The following is a 24,034-nucleotide window of genomic DNA, read 5'->3' on the forward strand; positions in this document are numbered from 1 at the left end:
GCTGGACCAATTTTTCTAAATACAGCTGAGAGAATTTTTAGCATCCTCCATTTCAATTGTATTCTTCACAGTTAAACTATGGCTCATGCAGCACGGGCAGTTCTCATTTTTCTCCTGTTGATTCTGCAGGCAGCATAAAACAGAATAATGCTTTTGCATTATCATGATATATGCAACCGAGGTGCTAAATTCCCAAATGAAGACTCAGCAGCAAATTGTAGATCTTCTTAAGAATGTCATATTTTATAATAAATCCTTAATACTAAGTAATGATTTGAAAAGGAAAAATGAAATGCTATACCCTATAATTAAAAGTGAATATATTGACCAACATTATTGTCTGCCTTGTACAATAATATAACATTTTCTTCTTTCATGCCCATCGTAGTTGAATGAAGTTCTACCCATTACCAAACATTATTACCAAATAACATTAGATCAAAGAAACACCATAAGAAAGCGATAAATATCTCCATTGAATTCACAATTGCTAGGTCTTAACTTTCCTCATTTGTGAATTACAATATTGGACTAATGTGCCTGAAATTGCTAGCTATTGACCAAAATTGATGGTCTTCATTCCAGAGTGTAGAGTTTTCACTGAAAAGCAACCAGCTTTTCGCATGCATTTGTAGTCATGTGAGATGTGAACAGAAATGGTAAGCATCCCTTTTTGACAAGAGCATTTAAGGAGCAGATAAGGCTTCTCCATAGCGTCTGTCTCTACTGTCTGGAAGCAGAGAACTCTAAGCCCTGGAGGACTGAGAGGCACAAGATGATAGGGATCTGAGTCTCCTAGTCACTGTGCGGGTAGCAAAGCCACTCCCCCACTTATCAAGAAATTTGGGCTGCACTGGAAGGTATTCATAAGTGGAAAATAAACTGCTTTGTGAAGGCTCTGAAATTTTGGAGTTTGCTTTTTCCAGCAGCCAGTATTACTCTAATAAAATGACTAGTCATTGTATTCTACTTTATATAACTCAAAATACTAGATGAATAATTAAATATGTAAAATGAAAATAAAAACTAAACATAGTATAATACATAATTAAGATATATTGATAATATAGGATTTTGTTTTAAAATGATGGATATTTAGTAAATAATGAAAAAAATCCCATAAAATTCATATTATAGGCCATGGGAATATTCACTTCAATATTACTGAACTATTCACATGATTCTGTGAATTAATTGTTATTATTCTCCATTGTACAAATGTAGTAACTGAAGCTCAGGACAGGATGAGACTAATTCCACAGTTTAGACTTAATAAGTGTTGGAATTTGGTATTAAATAGAAATCTTTTTACCAGCCAAACTGATTTAGTTCCATTATTATTTGTCACTTCTAAAACAGCTCTTTAAGCAATTGTCTCTTTTTGTCTCTTCCTCTCACTACCACTACTTGATGGTAGTCTACTCAAGATGCCCCCACTTTCTGGTCAAAAATTCACTCCACAGATCCTTGCAATCAGACTGTAACTCATTACCTTGCTGCAACTAGTTAACTCAATTTTCATTTTATATAAATTTAAGGAGGGCGTAACTGATAAGGAACAATCTCAGAGAAATAAGTTTAAAATTGTGAAGAATAATAGTATGTCCTCTGCTACTATTTGTGTAAAAGTTAAAATAGAAATTAATAATGAAATGCTTGCATTCACAGAATATATTTGGAAAGCTATATAAGAACCTTGTGACTTGGTTCTCTGACTTAGACTATAAGGCAAAAAGACATTTCTCAGTAGGCTTTTTGTTATTCTTAAATTTTTAATTTAATTCAGGAAATAAGATAAATGTACATTTTTCTCGGAAATACATCCACATTCATGATTCAGTTTGTGCTATATTAGATACCTGCGACCAAACTCCTTTCTAGCAATATCTTTTATTCGTGTTCATGCTGATTCTTCAACCTGGAATGTTTTCTGTCTACCAAAACCTAATTCATCTTTCCAGGTCATTTGAAGTTTATCTAAATTTTTTTTCCCTGATTTTCTCCACATGAACAGAGGAATAAAATCATACTCTAATGTGTAGTTCTTTCTTTCCATATGTCTTTTGATACTGAGCTATTCCATGGTAAGATCTGGATACATGAATTATCAGATCATAAACTCATTGAAATTGAGAATTATCTTGTATTCATCTTTGTGCCACAAGGTCTAGTCCTGTCTGGGATAGGGTAACACAATAAATTACTGAGCTTTGGTTGAGTCATTCCTCAGTGACATGTGAAATGATATCTCCCAATTTACCGAACTACAATTCAAATCTCAAAGTCTTCTATATACTTACTTTTCCCTTTCAAATCATGCATCAAAATCCCTTTCCTAAGATTTAGGCTCTACTGTTTTTTTTATCCACAAGACACAGATGATCTTTTCTTCATGATTGTAAGTGAGAGTTAGGAATTTTCATCTTTCTAGCTGTCACACAGGAAACAAATAGTGAAACAATATATGATGTGTGTGCACAGACACATGCATTTATCACTGTAAACATGATTTATGTTTTAATACAAGTTTTTAAAAATATTTAAACGCTTTTAAATTTATTTCAATATTTTTCTCCATAGTTATTAGCACAGAGGTTTGAGTATGTTTAGTATAAATTGTAAAAAGATACAAAAATAGGAAAATTGGTGTCCTAAAAACCAGAGTAAAATCCCTAATACATGTCTTTTTCTGTGGGATTAACAGTGGCCTTACTACATACTAGATAGACACCAGCTCCTAGATTTACCTTATATCGATCTCTTTCAGTATTTAGTCTTATTAGTGGTAATGTGATAAAAAGAATCACTAAGATGCTCATTAAATACTTCTATTTTTTTCTGGGTATATATACTCTTCAGAAAATGAGGAAAATACATACAGGGTAAAAATATAACCAAAGAGATGTTTTTGATAGTAATCAATAGTAAAATTATTCTTGAATCATTTATAAAAAGTAAAATGTTAAGGCAAGAGAAAGCCCCATTTTATTAAAAATATTCATTAAGTGTAACATTTTTATAAGCTTACCTATCAATTCTGAAACCAGGAAAACACTAAGAGCAATAATATGCAAACAGGGTACTGAGCAGATTATTGAATGAATGTCAGTAAAACACTTAGAATTAAAGCCATTATATAAATTTGTATCCTGATAGCTTTCAAAGCGATAAAAAGAAAATTGTCCACAACTTGAGTGAATGATGTAGTAAATGGCTAATGCAGATGACTTAGGTCATAGCTTAAGAATTTGTTAATGATAATGGATGAGAAACTGGTTAAAACAACTTCCCAGATAAAACTACTGAGATGTGAAAAACACTGAGAGAACTGTATATACAACAGCAGCACTTGAGCAATAAATCTCCTGCATCCCCCAGATGGCTGCGTTGTCCAGTATAAAATATGTGTGATAGATTTATATGCATTCCTTTTATGCAGTGTTTATGTAGCTTTAGCTGGGAACCTATGCCACATCATTAATCTTCAGGGAGTCCTTTCTGTTAATTATTCGTCAAAGCACTTCAGGAGAAGTTAGTATTAGTAGTTGACTCATGTTGAAAATAAACAATATACAGGTGCCTGGCTCAGTTGGTTAAGCATCTGCCTTTGGCTCAGGTCATGATCTCAGGGTCCTAGGATCAAGCCCTGTGTCTGGTCTCCTTGCTCAGCAGGGTGTTGGTTTCTCCCTCCCCTTCTGCCCCCCTCTCTGCTCATACTCAGTCTCTTTCAAATAAATAAGATCTTTAAAAAGTATGAAATAAAAATATAGCATAGGTGAAGGTATGGCTTGAGTATATAAACACAGAGATGAGATGAGGAAGACAAAGTCTGCACATTAAGTCTCACCTTTTCTTCATAAAATTAAAACAATTGTGTTTTTTTTTTGTTTTTTTTGTTTTTTTTACTTTTCACCCTAAAATTCCATCAAAATATGGTATAAATCTAGTAATAATCCCTGGACTATTTTTATATCAATGTTCTCCAGTGTTTTTTCTCTTCTGTGATTCTTGAGATTAAAGAAGGAAAAAATAAAATGTAGCCAGCATGATCGAATCCTGATGCACTATCTTGCTTTGTGGATGGAGTAGAGAACTACTTTGAAAGGTTTGTCTGAGTTTAAAATACATCTTTTGAAAATGTTTCGGAAAAAAAAATCCTCAACTTTTGGAGGATTCCTTTGGATTTATGTCTATTAATTAAAAATATGAACAACTCTAGTAATTGCACTTGCTAGATAGGTTTTGTACAATTTGTAGAGTGGTTTTTGTTTTGTGTTTTCTGTTCTCTTTCTTTTTCCTCACTATTGAGGTATTTGAAATTAGCAGAAGTGTATGATATTAAGTTCTAGCTGTTAGATATTAAACTTATTTTACAGTATATGAAGTTAGTTGGTTTTAAAATTCCCTTTACCATTTCTCTATTATGGTATTTTCATCATTCAAAAAATAGCTTGAGGGATCCCTGGGTGGCGCAGTGGTTTGGCGCCTGCCTTTGGCCCAGGGGGCGATCCTGGAGACCCGGAATCGAATCCCACGTTGGGCTCCTGGTGCATGGAGCCTGCTCCTCCCTCTGCCTGTGTCTCTGCCTCTCTCTCTCTCTCTCTCTCTCTGTGACTATCCTAAATAAATAAATAAAATATTAAAAAAAATTAAAAAAAATAGCTTGAGTAGTCGCGGTCTCAGTGGGATCTGTGGTACGATCTACTGCATTGTTCTGGACCCAGTGGGTGTTACTGTGTTGCTGCAACCACCCTGCTATGCATCCTGCCCCTGTAGAACCAGGGCCATTGCAGTTCAGGTCAATATCAAAAGATAAGATGTTATTCTTCTCCTTTTTTTTTCTGTGCAGTAACTCATTGACTCGTTGTTGGCCTGGGATCCTGAAAGGGGCTAATTATCTGCCCATACTTATGACTTTCCTAAAGAGACTTAGGTAAAACCCAGGGGTGTTGACAAATTTGATCAATGTGGGACATGCTGTGAGTTCACATCACCCAAAAGGTCATATAAAACCATACCCCCCAGAGCACTGGAGAATATGACATGTCGCCAGTATTGAGAACATGAAGGCCAAATTCTAGGTAGATGGTTCATTAGCTGCTTTATGTTGTCAAGAGCAGAGGTGGGTAATTTCAGTAGTGATGTCTTTACTGAATATCATCTAAAGGCTATTTCCTTTGTGTTGCTTGGTTGGACGTCAGCAGCTAGCTTGAGAATTGCTTTTTGGGAATTTTTTTAAGATTTTTTTTCATTGTTGGGAATTTATGGAATAAACAAGGGGGTGAAATCTTGGGTGAAGATTGAAATTAGCCTATATAAAGACAGAAAGGAGGCTCTCCAAAACCTTGCCTATTGAAATAGTTTGTATATTTGAGGACTCCAGAGTTTATGTGTCTCTGGAGAATGGTTTCTTTAAATGAAATCAGAAACAGTAATTACAGTAGACTGTAGTATCATAGGTAGCAGTGCCAACTTTAAAAGTAAAATAGCCAGTTATTTTACCAGCAAAATGGGTTTTTGCTGGTAAACAAAGCAGGGGAGTTGCAATTCAGGACATCTAAATTATGGCAAATCATAGGCAGGTCAGGAGATCAAAGGAGAGGACTGTTATTTTATAGAGAAAAGGAGGAAGTTGGGAAGGGCTGCTTTGAACAGAGTCCATTGGGGGAAAGAGACTTCATGGTGGTGATAGTTTCTAATTGGGTCATTGTGGTGTTTTCATACCGGCTGAGCCTGTTGTTGGGTGAGAAGGAATTTCACCTTCCTCTTGCTAGACCAATAAAGTGGACTTCTTCCTTTTGGGGTTTGCAATTGGCAGACAGTAGGTGGGATGTGAGGACTCCCCACCCTTGCCTCTCAACTCCTTTTTTAACTGAAGTTTCTTTTATTCAGCCTTGCAGCAGATTGGTTCTGTTATAGCTGGAAAGGATTAGGGTAATATTCAAAATAATAACTGATATAACACTGTACCTAGGATCAATGCTCATGGTGGTGAATAGTGGCTCAATATCATCTCTGGGAAGAATGAACAATTGCCCCCCAAATAAGTGTTCATTTGGTTTTTTGTTTTTTAAATACGGAATGCCATTTCAGAGCCTGTATAAACGTGTTCCACTCATACAATGAATATGTTATACATTTCGGGAAAAGGTCCATGATTTTCAAGAGACATTTGGTGGCTTGGTTTTGTTTTTCTCTATGAGAATGTTTTGCTTTTACCTTTGAAAAATGACAATTAAGAGGTAAAATAAATAAATAAATAAATAAATAAATAAATAAATAAAGTAAAATAGTACAAATGTACAACCAACTTTTTATTGTTTTATTGTTTATTGAGGTATAATTGATATACCACATCATATTAGTCTCAAGTGTACAAAATAATGACTTGATATTTGTACATATTACAAAATGATCATCACAAGGAGTCTGGTTAACATCTATCACTGTACATACTTATAGGTTTTTTTTAGAATTTTTCTACTGTCTTAGCAACTTTCAAATATGAAATACGGTATTATTAACTATAGTCACCATGCTGGACTTTACATATCCAGGGCTTATTTATCTTATAACTGGAAATTTATACCTTTTGAGACCCTCACTCATTTTACCCACCTCCACCTCCCCTCTGACTACCACTCATCTGTTCTATACATCTCTGAAAGTGTTTGTTTTTGTTTTTGCTTTTGTTTTAGATTACACTTAAAAGTGAGATCATGCAGTATTTGTTATTTCACTGTTTGACTTTTATCACTTAGCATAATTCCTTCAAGTTTCACCCATGTTGTCACAATACAACCATTATATTAACTAGGAGTCAATGGAGGAAGAAACAAGTAATCAGTGATTATCTGGGAAATGACCAAACACAAGCAAGGCCTTGGAAAAGAAAAAAAAAAAAAAAATGACACTAATTATAACAAAAATCTTGCTGCACAGCCTTACCTAGAAAAATAATAATATGCCAAACCAATAATACATTCTTTGCTTTCATAAAATATTATTTTTATCTTCATGCCAATATGACATTGTTTTCATGGGCATCTATTGCACATTACTGCTCTTTACTAGATATCAATTTCTAATAGTTACTGTACTTAATTTTATTTTTAATTAGAATTCAATAGGTAATATTTTCTTTCCTTGCTTAATTGCAAAGCTTGGTGTAGAATCACTGAAAGAAATTTGTTTTAGCAAAGGCTGTATAAACTTGATAAAAAAAAATACTATCTGTTGCATTTAGGGTTTAGTTGCACACAACAGAAATAGCAATCACTAGTTTAAGCTTAAAGGTACTTACTGTCACATATTAGGTTTCTCATGAAATTGTTGGAAGCCCAGAATAACATACTACACCTCGGGCCTCTAGAAATAGCTCTTAGACCCTAGTGTCACTCTACCCTGCAGGGTGGCTAAAGCTTTCATAACCCCTGCAGAAAGGTGTGAAATCTTCTGACATGTGCTGACAGCAAACCATGCCACTTCTACTACTATCCATGCCAGCAAAGAGATGTTTCACATCCTGCTCTTCTCACTTAACTGTGTTTCACAGCCAAATGCCCCCGTGAGAGTATCTGATTTGTGGAATCTGAATTATACCCAGGACCTTGGCTACATGTAAATTTGGGAAAAGTAGGAATTAGCATTCCAGAACCTACAACCCTGAAAATGCATACTTACTGGGATTTGGGATAATTTATGAATGAGCCATTCCATGGAATCTACTCTAACTCACTCATTAGGAAACTCCACAAACTTAAGAGGCAGCAAAAGGGCAAGAGTAACATACTCCTCCCTAAAATAATGCAATTATCTCTCCTACAAAAAAGTGCATTAATCATTTGATAATGATCATTCTTCCTGGGGTTTATGTACTATCTCAAGTTGATATCTTGTAGCTTGTAAACTTAATTTTTATTGCCACCACCGTGGCATATTGAGGGTATAGAACAAAGAAAAAATGTATCATTGTAATTAGCCTTGTTAGCTATGAAATCATACTTCAGGAGTTTCCTTTCATGCTGTCTTCTGTGACAACTATAGTGCTTCAAGTGTGCACCATTTGCATGGAGTTCAGCACAAGTGGTACCTGAATAGTGCCCTAGATTAGTACATTGTGGTAGTTCTTCTAACCTTACTATGGTTATTTATGACTTCCTCCTTTGACTGACAATTATGGTTTAATTTGTTTTCTGCCAAAAGGCAAATTCCGGGAACTCTGTTTGATTAGGTGAGTCAAAAACATTATCCCTGAAAACACTGACCTTTAGTACTCTTGCCTATGTTAGATTGATGTAGTTTTCCACCAACTTTTACCATTGGAAACAAGGTTCTTTTTGGATACCCTAGAGCATCCTCTAGAATCTGCACATTGCCCTTTCCTCCATCATGTAGCACAAATCCTAACTCCTCTTATGTTTTTTTATGGTGCAGAACAACCTTTAATAAATAATAACAGGTCATTAATAATGAATCAGGGCCTTTGCTATATCAGGTCTTTACTTACGTTGTCACCGCATGCCTTGAAAGAAGGTAACCAAGGCCCAGAGTAGATGAAACGGGTCACCCACGTCACCCAGCTGCGTGAACTCGATGCATGTGACACAAACACAGTGCTCGCACACTCATCCCAGGCTGCTGCCCCCATCCTCAGTGTTGCCTGCCATCCACACTGGCCTCCTTGAGTTCCACTCTATAGCCCCCATGCTGCTTGTGCACATGGACCACTCTTCCATCACCTGGTTAATTCTACCTGCATGAGGAGACCTTCTCTGACTCCCCAAGATGTCGTGTGCCCCCATTTAGTCCCACAGAACCTTTTATTTGTCACCCAGAGCACTTATTCAAGCCTGCAGTGGTTTCATTTGTGGGTTATTCATTTATCATGATAGGACTGTGAGCTTATAACTGCCTGCATTCACTGCTGTGTGTTCCCATTCCTTAACACAGACACTGACACTTAGTAGGTGAACAATAAACAAATAATGATTGACTGAATGCCTTGATAATAAGGATTGATCACCCAAACCAGTACAGTAAACTCTTCTCTGAACTTGGCTAAGAGACTCAAAAAACCCAAATGGCTAGGACAGCAGACTTAACTTGAAGGTAAAGGGAACAACTATTGTATCCCTGGGTAGAAACATCATTTCCTTAGTACTGGGTCTCTAAACTAAAACAGTTTTAAGCATAAAAAGAGGGGGAAAAGAAACATGAACTGCCATTAGAAATACAGGTGAGAGAGGAATCTCTTGATTCCTAGCTCTATGTATTCCAACTAAAGGAGAATTGATATCATATATTGTTTGTAATTCATAGAAATATATATTGCATCCTGTAGGAAAGGTCCCAGCCTCTACCACATGTTATTATAGAACTGGTGCTATGATCAATTCTTCACTCACAACAGTGTTGAAAGCAGTAAGCCAATGTAATAAAAATAAAGTCGTATACATCCCTCATCAAATCTGCTGAGATAAATTTCAAATGTGTGAGAGTATATTTTTTTGTAAGATGTTATTTATTTATTTATGAGAGATACACAGAGAGAGGCAGAGAGAGAAGCAGAGGGGGAGCCCCATGTGGGACTCGATTCCAGGACCCTGGGATCACACTCTGAGCTGAAGGCAGACGCTCAATCGTTGAACCACCCAGGCATCCTTCAAACAGGTGAGGGTTTTAAAAACAAATATATAAGTATTAAAATAATTGAGTGAAATTGTTCACAAGTTAAGTGTAGGGAGAATTTTCCTAATCATAAATTTTGTTACCCATTGAAGAAACTAAAGAAAAGATAGATAAATTTGACAATATAGAATATAAAACAGACATTTGTATAGGGAGTAACACCCTTAGAAAAATACACAAAAACAAAAACAAAATTTGAGAAACAGAAAAATACATTTTCATATTATATGAAGTCTTAACATTCCTAATGAGTGAAGAGATCCTATAAAAAAAAAAGCAAAAGAAATAACATAGCAAAAAATATATATAAAGAAAAGTTCAATTGCAAAGGAAAGAAAAAGAAATGACAAATTTTATTATATTCCTGCTAGCCTAAAATGGGATAATTATGGCAAAATAAGAGTGGATAATTACTGAAATGGATTTTACCCCATCATATATACAAAGTCCGTGATTTTTAATGATATAAAATAAAAGATAAAACTTTACTGGTTATCAGGGAACAGTTTTAGGAAACCAAGTCTATAGTGGTTGTGAACCACTATAGTAATAGAGCTGCTAACTAATAGAATATTCTTTCTTGTATTGACTTTCAAGAAATCAGAAATAAATTTGCAACTTAACCTTAGCAATTCATCTTTCCTTTTATCCAACTTACTACTTCTATTTATTGCTTTTGTGATTTGTAAAATGTGCATACTTGTTTTTTGCAAGCCACTTCTCTTCCTTTGTAGAAGAAAACACCCTCTAAATTAATATTTTTTTCTCAATAAATGTGACTATATACACTCACTAAATTGAGAGAAAAATAAGAAGTTGAATGACAGAAATTCTGAGGAGAAATAGGAATACAATTCTTCCTAGGTATGATGATTTGTGCTGCACACTAATAGATAGGGATGAAGCCTGAGGAAAGACGAATGGCAGGTCAGGTTTGGGAGCTGCAGACCTATTTCATGTTAGCAACTAATGATGATGTGGTGAATGGCCGGGAAAGGCCACTCTTCCAAGAAAGGAAAAATTGGAAGAGGAATATAATGGACTATAATTTGGCCTGAATATTATTAGATATAAGAAAAGTAGAGAAGAGGAAATATATTAATTAATATCACATTTAGTAGAAAGATGATTTACCAGATGACTCTCTGTGTAGGACAAAACTGATCAATCAGTATTTAGCAATTTTTCTCTTTCTCTGTATCAGTACTATGGCAATTTACCTACAATTTTTAAAACTGTATTTAATGGCATATACAATAGAAAAATGATAAAATATACATAAACTTCAAAAAGGTACTAAAACTATTAAAAAATATTGAAGAGGTTAATCTTGGAAAAAGCTGATAGGTATAAATAAGTTATCTATTATTAGATGTAAATGTTAATGAACCACAAAAATTGTAGCAAGTAATAAATAAGAAAGTGTTATCTATGGCTTTTATAAAGAACATTGAAATTAATTTTCAGAGCAATCTAGGAAGGAGATTTAATTTGAATGTGGAAGGTTAAAGGAGAAGGTAAATATGAATCCTGGAGCTTAGAATAAAGAAAAGAAGAAAATGGAGATGTGAATCCAAGGAGCTCATCAATCATGGGAAATATGATTATTTCATGAAATTATTGCAGATCTGGAGACAGAAGTAGACTCTAGAAAGGATGTAGAGGAGATATGAATAAGCAAGATGGAAGGGAGAGGATAAAATAAATGGATTCTATCATGGGATATAATCAACTGTTTAATTTAAATCCCATATGCCCCATTTGATTATGTTGACAAGTAAAAAGCACATTCATCTAAATTTTTAAAGTATTCAGACATTAACCAATATAATATGAGTCATCTAAATGGTATACTGCAAATAAAAATTAGATCAACCATTTAAATTGAAGCAATAAGAAATGACATTAAATTATTCAATGACAAATAACTCTATCCAGTTAAATGTCATACACATTTTAAAGAAATTCACTTGTCAGAAAGATGGCTAACTGCTGAAATGATAAATAGTATAGTAAACGCAGAAAAAGGTCAATTAGTAATCTACTGTTTTTGAAAGCAACATCTTCTGGCATTTATTCTATTCTAGTTGTACCATTCTGTTTTATTTATGGAATAAAGATGGATAACTTTCATGACATATGCATCTTTAATTCAGACTAAAAACAAATTGGGTTTAATATTTACATTTATAAAATCATAATACAGTGCTGATCAAATAATTTCCTTTTAAATGGATATATAGAGAATCAGGTGCTAAAACACTTGGAAGGCAATAAAGAGCTACAGTAATTTTTGTGACCCAGGGTTTAAATGAGCAAATAAAGGAGTTCATTGCAATAATATATAGTCAAGTCTGTTTGAATAATTTTAGCAAATGCCAAACTATTTTTAAATTCACTTAAATGAGTTCAGGTTGTAATCACAACTAATTCAAAAGAGTCGTCCAGAGATCACAGGAATAGTATGCTGTGTTATTATACAGAAAGAACTGAAGTAATTCTAAATGATGACTTTTTTCAGTGTGAAAAAAAAACTTTCTCTATTCCCACTTTATGATTTTTAGATTGTCAATGAAATTGCTTTTGTCTGACTGAATAACAAAGATATCCACAGCTTAATCCCCGGAACCTGTTAATATATAATAGCCCCCCTTATCAACAGGTGATACATTGAGTCCCCCAGTGGAGGCCTGAAAACATGGAGAGCACTGAACTCTCAGAAAATGCATCTTTGAACCCTATATATACTATGTTTTTCCTATACCTACATATGTGTGATAAATCTAATTTATCAATTAGGCACATTAAGAAATTAACAATAATAGCTAATAATAAAATAGAACGATAACACCAATAATAGTAATAAAAGTTAAGCAAATGTGGTCCCTCTCAAAGTATTTTGTTGTACTGGACTCACCCTTCTTCTCAGGGTGATGTGAGATGATAAAATGCCTGCATGATGAGACGAAGTGAGGTGAATGATGTAGGCATTGTGATGTAATGTTAGGCTACCATTGACCTGCTGTCAATTCATCACAAGAGTCATCCTCTTTCTGACCAGGGTTGACAGGGTAACTGAAATTGCAGAAAGCAAAACCATGGACAAGAGGGAAGTACTGTACGTCATATGTCCAACAGGGAAGTTGCAGATATGATTGAGACCATGGAATTTGAGGTGGGTTGATTTATCTTGGCTTTCTGATGGGCCCGGTCTAATCACAGGAGCACTTAAAAATGAGGTACTTTCCCTGCGGAAATCAGAGAGAGATGCCTCAGAAGAACAGGAGACAGAGGAGTAGAACATTGTGGGAAGTGTTCCACCTGGCATTGGTGGTTTTGAGACATACAAGTACCAGGAAAGAGGCCCCTGAGAGCTCCGGTGGGGCTTGGGTGACAGCCAGTAAGAAAACTGATTCTATGCTGTGCACCAACAATTTAAATGAGCCTGGAGACAGATTCTCCCCTAGGATGTCAACTAGGGGAACAGAGCTCTTCTGAAACCTTGATTTTGGCCTTGTGAGACATGAGCAGAGAAACCAGCTGAGTGCAATGGACTTCTGATCTCCCAAACTGTGAGAAATAAATTCATGTTGTTTTACGTGATGTAATGCTTAATAATTTGGTACAAGTGGTAGAAAACCAATACAATAGTTTTTTCAACTTTTCCTATGTGAATTTTTAATATCAAAATGTTTTTCAATACCCACCATTTGCTTCAACGTGGATGGAACTGGAGGGTTTTATGCTGAGTGAAGTAAGTCAATCGGAGAAGGACAAACTGTATGTTCTCATTCATTTGGGGAATATAAATAATAGTGAAAGGGAATATAAGGGAAGGGAGAAGAAATGTGTGGGAAATATCAGAAAGGGAGACAGAACGTTAAGACTGCTAACTCTGGGAAACGAACTAGGGGTGGTAGAAGGGGAGGAGGGCAGGGGGTGGGAGTGAATGGGTGACGGGCACTGGGGGTTATTCTGTATGTTGGTAAATTGAACATCAATAAAAATAAATTAAAAAAAAACAAATCAAAATGGTTTTCCTACTGGTTGAAGTTTTAAGAAGGTATTGGTACCTATGACCTTGAGTTATTTGCTATAAAATGCCCTCTGTTTAACTGTCTATATAACATGGTTTCAAAAAGGTGTAGGGATAGGATGATGAAATAGAAATTAAGGTTTAAAAACTTTTACATAGCTGTGATATAACTTATTAGCTCTGTTAAGTATGTTGCACAAATTTCTATCTTCAATTTACCCATTTGTTATTTGATGAGGGTACCATCTACCCAAAACTGAGTCAATCCATAGAAAAGTAGCATAACATGGGGCTTGAAACATATGTACTTGATAAAGTCAGTTGCCTTATCATCTACCTTTCTTGATCAATAATACCTTTCTACACATAATTCTTAATGACTTCTTTGGGTTAAGAGAATTTATTTAATATTTATTTATTTATTTATTTAATTTACTGAGAATTCATTTAATCTTTATTTATTTATTTAATTTACTGTTTATAACTTATTTGCCTCTAATAATAGAGAGGGCCTTTATTTAAATGAATACATAAACACCTAAACAACAATCACAGTCTGTCTCCCTGGTATCAGTCAGCTCTTATTCTGTTTCTCCCTCTCCTCTCTCCCCTCATTCATTCTCTCTCTCTCTCTCTCTCTCTCTCAAATAAACAAAAAATCTTAAACAATCAAACAACGGTTCACTTCAGGGAAGTAATACCTAATATTATATCTTGGACAACCAGATACAGTTCTGGGAAATCTAGGCTGATGGGGTAGAAAGAGAGGAAAGCATTTGGGAAGGAAAAAATGAGAAAAGATGATGTAAGAATAACCTTTATTAGTAATTTTTTCCTTACGTTTAACCATAACCGAAGTCACAGATTAATTACATACTTTCTATATTTACTCTATTTTCCTAAGAAACCACGTAGAATTTGTAATGTTTTATCTTTAGAAATTTGAGAATATTATATATATATTTTTTCTCTTATGAAGTAATTTTTAATACTCCTTTATTTCCTTCTTATGTTTATCATGTCTTAAAATATTGGGAAATAATGGACAATCAGTGCATGGTTTTATTATCTACTGATGATAAATTTCCTAAGTAAATTTATTATTTAGTCTAAACAAAGCAAAAAAAAAATAGAAACAGAAATATTTCTACTCTTATTTGGGAATATGTAGGCGATTATTTTTATCTAATATTATCTAAATAACTTAAATACACAAATATCATATTTGGGAGAAGTGGTTTCAATGTGTTTTTTAATTTTAATTTTTATTTTTTATTGATAAAACAAGCAGTAATTACATCCAGTATTTACTTCATGCTATGGGAATTAGAAGACAAATGTGCGATATGATTTATGTCTGCTCTAGGACCTAACACACACTTCAAAAACTGTCCTGAGTAGACTTAGTGTCTCAGATCTTGCAGCTACAGAATGGCCTCTATCAGCCTTAGCCCACGCGTATCTGAAGCTGGAACCCTTACTTCAGCCTCATTTTACATGTAGTATGTACGAGAATTAAACTTTGTGTTGTTATTGTTAAGCCACCAAGATTTGCTTATTAACACAGCTTAATTTAGCCTGCCCTGACTGATGTGAATGAACATTGGTACATGGAGCTATGGCCCTACCCTACAACTACCTTTATATGTGGTGCAATAGTGGTTGGGTGGTGGTAGCTGGCCAAATAGTGAGTATGGTGCACAGTAACAAAATATTTGGTAAAACTGTCCAGTAATAACTCAGAAAGTAAATCGAGTGGTTATTAGTAGTGTGTATTGGATACTTTTGACTGCTTTTGTCAAGGTTCTATATGAAAAAGATGAGCTCAGGGAAGAATCTCCTGGAACAAAAGAGAATAGAGCAAGAAAGAAAAGGCCTTGAGGGCTGGAAAGGGCAACTGCTTTGGGACTTTAAATAACAGGACATATATTTGAGAAGGTAGTTGAGAGATGAAAGCCAATTAATTCTGGCCTGGCAGCAGATCAAATCAGGTTTATGGCTGTCACACATTGTTAAAATCTCCTTGGGGATTAATGTGGTGCCCAGTAAATCCTTTCAGTTTAACAAATGGTCACTTAATCTTCCAATATTCCATATAGTCCTATTTAAGTCAATTGTGCCTATTAGACCTATTGTGGACTGTAAATTGGGGTTCCATCAAAATCCCTATGCTGAAGTCCTAACCACAGTGTCATGGTATATGGTGATGGGGTATTTGGGAGATAATCAGGTTTAGATGGAGATCACAAGGATAGAGCCTTCATGTTGAGATCAGTGCCCTGAAGAAAAGTGGTATCACGGTGCTCTCTCGCACACGCTCTCTCTGTCTCTCTACCACATGAAGGGACATCAAGAAGGTGACAAACTGAGAGTCAGGAAGACAACTTTCACCAGAACCTGACTACATGGGCACCCTGATCTCAGACTTCCTGCTTCTGGAACTTGGAGAACATAAATTTCTGCTGTATAAGCCTCCCCCCCATCCCCCCCGCCCAGTCTGTGATGTTTTGTTACAGCAGGTCGAGCAGGCTAAGATACATCTTTATTCAGATTTTCTGTTTTACCATCACCAGAAAATACATGTATAGTTTATTTTGCACAGAATATAATATATACTCTAAAAATATGAATATCTCTTTCAATCTGTATTAGTTTGCTGGAGTTGCCTTAACAAAGTGCCACAAACGGGGTGGCTTGAATAACAGAAAGGTATTGTCTCACAATTCTGGAGGCTAGAAGATGGAGACCGAGGAGTGGGCAGGATTGTTGCCTTCCCAGGGGTGTGAGAGAAAGTCTTTTCCATGCTTCTCACTTACTTTCTGGTAGTTTGCTAACAATCTTTGGGATTGACCATTTTTGGCCTGTAGAAGCATCACCCCAATCTCTGCCTTCATCTTCCTATAATGTTTCTCGTGAGGGTCCGTGTGCCCCATATATGGGTGGCAGGTGTGTGTGTGTGTGTGTGTGTGTGTGTGTGTGTTCGCATTGGATCATTTTTATTTTGAAAAGCTGGAAAGTAGTTCAAAGGGTTCCTGTGTATTTTTTACTCAACTTCCCCACTGATTAAGATCTTACATAATCTTAGTCCAATTATTAAAACCAGGAAATTGACATTAGATCAATACAATCAAATAAACTTTAGACTTTATTGAGATTTCAGTAACTCTGACATGCACTTTTTTGGTTTGATAATTCTATGAAATTTTAATAGGCTGACCTACCTATGTTTATTAATAAACATCACACCTAACATGTAGAACTCTTCTACCTCACCAAAGATACTCTGCTCCATTTCTCCTCCTCCTTTATAATCATACGCCAACCTCAGTAATCACTGATCTGTTCTCCATAATTATTATAATGTTGTCATTTCGAGAATGCTGACTGGAAGAATCTTAGAACATGTCACATGTTGAGATTGGCTTTTTCATTCAGTGCTTTGAGCTCCATCATAATTCTAGCATTTATGAGTAGTTGCTTCTTTGTTTGCTGAGTAATATTTGATTCTATGGATGGACCACATTGTATCCATTTACCAATTTTACCTTTGAAGTTATGATCCATTTGAGTTGATAGATTTTTATCTTGTTTTTCTGTTTTCAATTTTAATGACTTATCTCCTTTCTGCTGCTTGCTATGGATTTACTTTGCTCTTCTTTTTTCTAGCTTTTAGAGGTAGAAGCCTATATTCTTGGTTTGAAACCATTTTTACTTTCTAATGTAACCAACCATTCATTGCTATAAATTTCTCAGCACTGCATTAGCTGCATCCCACAGATTTTGATAGGTTGTACTTTTTTTTTTTTTATTTTCACGGAGTTCAATTTTTTTTTTTCATTTCTATTGAGACTTCCTCTCCTGACCCACAGATTATTTAGAGGTCTATTGTTAAATTTCTTGGTGTTTGGACATTTCCTATTATCTTTCTTTTATAGATTGTTCAATTGATTCCATTATACTCAGATTTAAACTCTGTATATTTTCGATTCTTTTAAGTTCTTTGAGGTTTGTTTTGAAACCCATGATGTGATCTATCTTGTGAATTGCTTCATTGGAACTTCTAAAGAATATGTAGTATGCTGTTGTGAGGTGAAATGTATGGCTGGCAGTGTTGTCTAATGCTTTGATATTCTCGCTGATGTTTTATTAAATAATTTCTGAGTCAGGTGATTTGATGTCCTTAACCATAATTTAGGATTTCTAAAATTTCTCCTTTTAGTTCTATCAGTTTTTACCTTAAGTATTTTTGTAGCTTTATCAGTTGTTTTTTTTTTTTTTTAATTTTTTTCTTTATCAGTTTTTACCTTATTTTGTAACTTTCTGGTTGAGGTCTACACATTTAGGATCACTATATCTTCTATCAGATTGACTTATTTTTACCATTATATAATGTCCCTTTCTGTTCCTGGTAATTCTCTTTGCTCTGCAGTTTATCCATTAATAACATAGCCATTCGTGTTTTCTTTTGATAGTGTGCATACGGTATATCACTTTATACCTGTTTACTTACAATTTACCTGTATTGTTATATTGAATTGAGTTTCCTACAGATAGCTATAGTTGGTAAATAGTTGTTTTTTTAATTTACTCTGCCAATCACTATCTTTTAATTCATGCATTTAGGCCATTTGCATTTAATTTACTTAGTGATGGATATATTAGGGCTGAAGTTTGCTATTATATTTTTTGTTTCCTATTTTCCTTAGTTCTGTTTTCATTTCTAATTTTCCTGTTCTAGTATGGATTATTTAATTTTTTTTTATTTTTAGAATTCTAATTTATCTATAGTATTTTTGAATGTATCACTTTCTATCACTCAGTATTGCCGTGAATATTTGATCATATTTATACAAAACTTATTAGAGACTATTGGTGTTGACATTTTAGTGGTTGCCATGTGTTAAGAAGATGTGCTTGTGTGGCTATAAATGGTAGCATAACGAATCTTTGAGGTGATGGAACATTTCTGAATCTTGATTTTATATAATGATTACATGAACCATGTTGTCATGATTGATTTTAAGTCAGGAACTAATCTTATAAAATTTAAGTAATAGAAAATATACTAATTTTAACCAAAAAATGGTACCTGCCATGCAATGGTCTTAACTGGATTTATTCACAAACATGACTATATCTCACAATTTTTAAAAAGATTTTATTTATTTATTTATGTATCTGAAAGAGAGAGAGAGAGAGCAAGGGGAGGGCAGACGGAGAGAAAGAATCCCAAGCAGACTCCACACGGGGAGCCCAGAGGGAGCTCAATTCCATGATCCGAACGAAGATCATGACCTGAGCCAAAACCAAGAGTCAGATGCTTAACTGACTGAGCCACACAGATATCCCTGTATCCTGCAATTTTTAAATTGTTTATGAATAATACAAACATCCTGCATATAATTAGTATTATACCTTATTTTATTATCCTCTACTGTAACAAGGCATTCTTCTCCAGGAGACATGATCAATATATTTTAACTATTTAATAGACATTATCTTCATGGATAATCAATCATGCATTCTAGTCCAATGATTATGGGCTAATCAACAGTAAAACAAACTTTATAGAAACTGAAAGATTTAACTTTCATGTAAACTATTACATTTTTAGAAATTTATAAAAGTAGAAAAAAGGAAAAAAACCCTATGGTGCTTAAAATAATCATCTTATACTGTTTAAAGATTATTATTTCATATTTGATGAAATGTTTCACAGAAAAACATTTGATAAATATACTTAACTTACATGGTAAATGTCTTCTCAATAAATGCATTTCCAAGGAAGGAGAATACAACAATATATGAGTGATATATCCCTCTCTTCATTCTTAAGATCCATTTAGTATAATTTTGTGTTTTCTTTACAAAAATCATTATTATTTGAAATTTAAGCTAGGAAGAAAACCATTTTTAACACTTGAAAGGTATTATCAAACTTAATAATATCCTCACAGGATAACTCAGCAGTCACACATTCAAAATGGAAATAGCATTACTCTTCATTCTGAATTTATCCAGAAATATGATTACCATAAAATGTTCAACTAACAGAAAGATCCATAAAGAATGCAACAAATATTACACTACTGTCTCTAGACTTGTTTTTAATATTTTTGTAGTTATGCTTTCAGAAATCTTTCATTTCCTTTTTTCCCTTTCCTTCCCTTCTTTGCATCCTTCCTCCATACCTTTTTATCTTTCTACCTGAATACAGACATTTATACACACACATAAATTTATCTGGATGCTAAAATGGGACTCTTTCTATCTCATTTTTGTGTCAATACTATAGACATTACATTCCAAATTATAAAACTCTCACTGATTTTCTGTCTAGTGGTCCTATCAGTTCCTGAGGAGGGTGTCGAAGGCCCAATTGTAATTGTGTATATGTCTATTTCTTCTTTCAGTTATATCACTTTAGTGCATCATGTATCTTGAAACCTTGTTAGGTGCATCTATATTTAGGGTTGTCGTGTTACCTAGCCTACAGTTTTATTTATAAGTATGTAAATTTCTTCATATTCCTTTGTATTTAATGATTTTCTTTTAAGTCTACTTTGTCTGATATTAATAGTGTCATTCCAGCTTTTTAAATTAGTGTTGACCTAGTATATATTTTTATGTTTCAATTTTAATCCACTTATATTGTTATATTTGAGGTAACTTTCTTGTAGGCCACTTATGGTAGAATTATAACATTTTATCCAATTTGACAATCTTGATCCTAAGTTAGTATAGTAAGACCATTTTCATTCCATATAGTTATTGATATGTTGGATTAAATCCTTCTTTTTATAATTTTTCCCATATTTTTCCTCCTATATTTTGATCTACTCCTTTTTCTGGCCTTCTTAAAGATAAAATAAACTTCTTATAGTATTCAATTTATATCTATATATCTATTTATCTATATATAGTATTTTTGTATATAGCTCTTTACATAGTTTTATTTTTATGTGATTGATCTAGAAGTTATTATATATATATATATATATATGTATAACAATACAATCACATAGCTTATAGTTTATAAATTGAGACCTCTGAGGATACTGGGATGGGGAAGATGTATTTTGCACATGGAATGGGTCTAAATTTTGGAGGCCGTAGGAAAGAATATAATGAGTTGAATGATGATCCTTCAAAAGATATCTCCTAATGCTTTGAAACTGATTTCACATTATTTCAAAATGAATTTTCATAGGTATAATTAAATTAAGTATCTTTAGATGAGAAGATCAATTGGAATTATCCAGGTAGGCCCTAATTCCAATGACTTGTCCCTGTGTAAGAGTGAGACAGAGGGATATTTCACTATACTTGGAAGCCATTTGAAGCAGCAAAATCATTAAGGAAAAGTACAAAATGTGATGGAAAAAAGTAGCACAAAATCGACATGAAAAAGACAATTGTTTACAATATGAGAGTTCAAATGAGAAGGTAAAACTTTGCCTTACTTTTTCTTTTTAAAGTAGGCTTTTTTAAAGATTTTATTTATTTATTCATGAGAGACAGAGAGAGAGAAAGAGGCAGAGATAAAGGCAGAAGGAGAGGCAGACACCATGCAAGGAGCCCAATGTGGGACTCATTCTGGGACTTGATCCTGGGACTCCAGGATCACGACCTGGGCCAAAAGCAAGCGCTAAACTGCTGAGCCACCCAGGGATCCCCAAACTTTGCCTTACTTGATCTCAACTGGGAACATATATTAGGGGAGATAAAGCTTTTGCTGCATTGTGTATGGCCACAAATGACCACAGATATCATAAGTATTAATTCGGGGGCTATAAATAAATGTTAGTGAATAGATGATTTTGCAAATACAGAATCCATGAATAATGGAGATCAACTGTATATTCCTTGAGACTAGCCTAAATGCTAAAAGAAGGCAGGAATGATGTTTATGGTACCATATAGCATTTCTTTAGCTCTCAGTTTTGTTTAGCAGACCATACTGCAAAGTTGGCAGGAGCCATTGAGGTCATGAGTTTGAATCTCCAGTACCAAGAAAGGGTCTATTTATAATTTATTTGACACACTCTACATAATCTTCAATTTTGGCATCCCACTGATCCAGAGCCTAGTAATTCATGAGAAAGTACAGTCTATTTGTCAAATGGATTATTGAAATGAAAGCTAATCAATAATTCATATCCATTTAAAAAGGAAAACCAGCAAATCAAACAGTCCTGTGCCAACAGCTTTACATTTATAATATCACTTAATCTCAACACAGCCCTGTGACATATTATATTTCTGCTTTGCCAAACATGAACTCAAGACTCAGAATGGCTTGTCAACTTGCCCATGTTTTCATATATAAACATGATAGAGAATGGGCAATAAAACTCATACATGTCAAACTGCAGAGTTCATGACTATTCCTTGTATCATCCTCTGCCCCTTGACACCTTACTTGTATCAATTTCTTTGACTCAACAATAAAATTCTTTTGGCTGTCTATAATTACAAGATATTGTGCGATTTCCTGAATTCACAGCTTACTCTGTCAGCTTTGAAAAGCATACAATAAAGCAGCTGTTCATCCTCAAAAGCTGGATTTCCTGAACAAACTTCTGGGAGATACTTTAACAAAATGGTTTTTTAGTTAAAGTGTGAAATATGAAATCGCATGTATAACCTAAGACAATAGAAGAGTTTTGAAATAATTAAGTTTAGTGATTTATTCTTTATCTTTGCATTGAGATCTACCTAATTACCATTTTTCAATTAATTAAAATATAAGTAATTACTTTGAACACATCTTTAGCTTTTTTTCCTTTTTTTCATATGCTTATTATATCCTAAACCAGAAAAAGGAAGAATAAAGTCAATGGTTATGGCTCTGTTTAATAGTGTGAAATCAGCAAGCGATTTTGTTTCAAAGAGAAATTATTTATTTCTATAAACATATATACATATATGTATGTTCTTTAAATCTAGGAATTATTTTTCACTTGAGATATATATATATATATAAAACATATTTTTAAGTTGTTTGAAGTAATTTCAAACTTACGGGAAACACACAGGGTTATATTTTCCTGTGCCATTTGAGGATAAGTTACAAATCTGACGTCCTACAAACAACATCCTCGTTTAAAACTGCAGTACAACCATAAAAATCAAGAAGTCATTATTGATATGTTTCAATCATTTTATCCTCAAACTCTTCACATTTGACCAGTGGTCCCAATGATGTCTTTTATAGCAAAATGGTTCAATTTAAAATCACCTGTTGAATTTAGTTTCTGTATCTTTTGACTTCTTGAATTTAAGGCTGCTTCTTAGTTTTTCCTTGACTTTTCAGACCTTGACACTTTGAGGATTGTTGTCTGGTAATTTTGTAATTTAGATCTTTCTAATGTTCCCTTTTAATTAGATTAAACAGGGATATCACAGAAGGAGTGTTTGTTCAACTTACTGCATCATGTTAAGTGGTATTTGATATAAATATTTGCCATTATGGTGATGTTAATTTTGAAGACCCTATTACAGTGGTATGAGCAATTTTATCCGCTTAGTCTTGTTCCCCTTGTACTTAATGATTATTTTTTGGGCGAACCTAAATATTTTTCTAATATGCTGTTTCTTATTGAACTTTCAAATAGTTAATTTCAAAATTGATATCCATGTGGACTAACTCTTCCTTATTTTGTTCAGTATGTTATAATCTGTTACTGTCATTACTTACTTGGGTACCCAAATTGTTTTAGATTTAGGCAATGAAGTTCTTCAATCTGGCCTCTGAAACCTCTGCTACATTTAATTATTCTTTGAGCACCCCTTTTCTGAGCAAGTTACCTCAGTTTCATGTGGAAAATTTTCCTGCACCAGCCTTGGAGTCAGGCACTCCTCCAAAAAACACTAGTTCCTTTAATAGGAAAATAGTATTTCAGGGTACCTGGGTGGTATAATCAGGTAAGCAGTCAACAGCTCTCGGTTTCAGCTCAGGTGGTGATCTCAAAATAGTGAGCTCAAGCCCTGTGTCAGGCTCTGGGCTCAGCATGGAATCTACTTGAGTTTCTCTCTCCTTCTCTCTCTGTTCTTCCCCTGCTCTCTCCCTCTCTTACTGTCTCTCAAATAAATAAATAAAATTTTTTTAAAAAGAAAATGGTATTTAGAAATTGAGATCTGAGCATTAGATATAGTAATTGCTAATGGAGTGTCACAGGCTCCCAGCCTTTTCAATGGAAAGAGCTGGAGAATATTCCTTATATGCAATCATATATGTTAAGTGCCTGGTCCAGAGTCTGGCACATTTTTTTGATTTTTGTTGTTTTTCTTCTTTAATATATAAGC

At 34.1% G+C, this 24,034-nt stretch overlaps 1 long non-coding RNA gene across 1 annotated transcript in view; it reads right to left on the bottom strand.

Moving 5' to 3' along the window:
- The window catches only part of LOC112669280 (uncharacterized), an 88,545-nt gene extending 75,875 nt beyond the window's left edge, over nt 1-12,670 (bottom strand). The window contains exon 1 of the long non-coding RNA XR_004807032.2: nt 12,608-12,670. This is a non-coding gene — a long non-coding RNA (uncharacterized LOC112669280). The remainder of the gene's footprint in view (nt 1-12,607) is intronic.
- Between the last annotated feature and the right edge of the window lie 11,364 nt (nt 12,671-24,034).

Source organism: Canis lupus, chromosome 19 (assembly GCF_003254725.2).
Source record: "Canis lupus dingo isolate Sandy chromosome 19, ASM325472v2, whole genome shotgun sequence".
Taxonomy (NCBI): domain Eukaryota; kingdom Metazoa; phylum Chordata; class Mammalia; order Carnivora; family Canidae; genus Canis; species Canis lupus.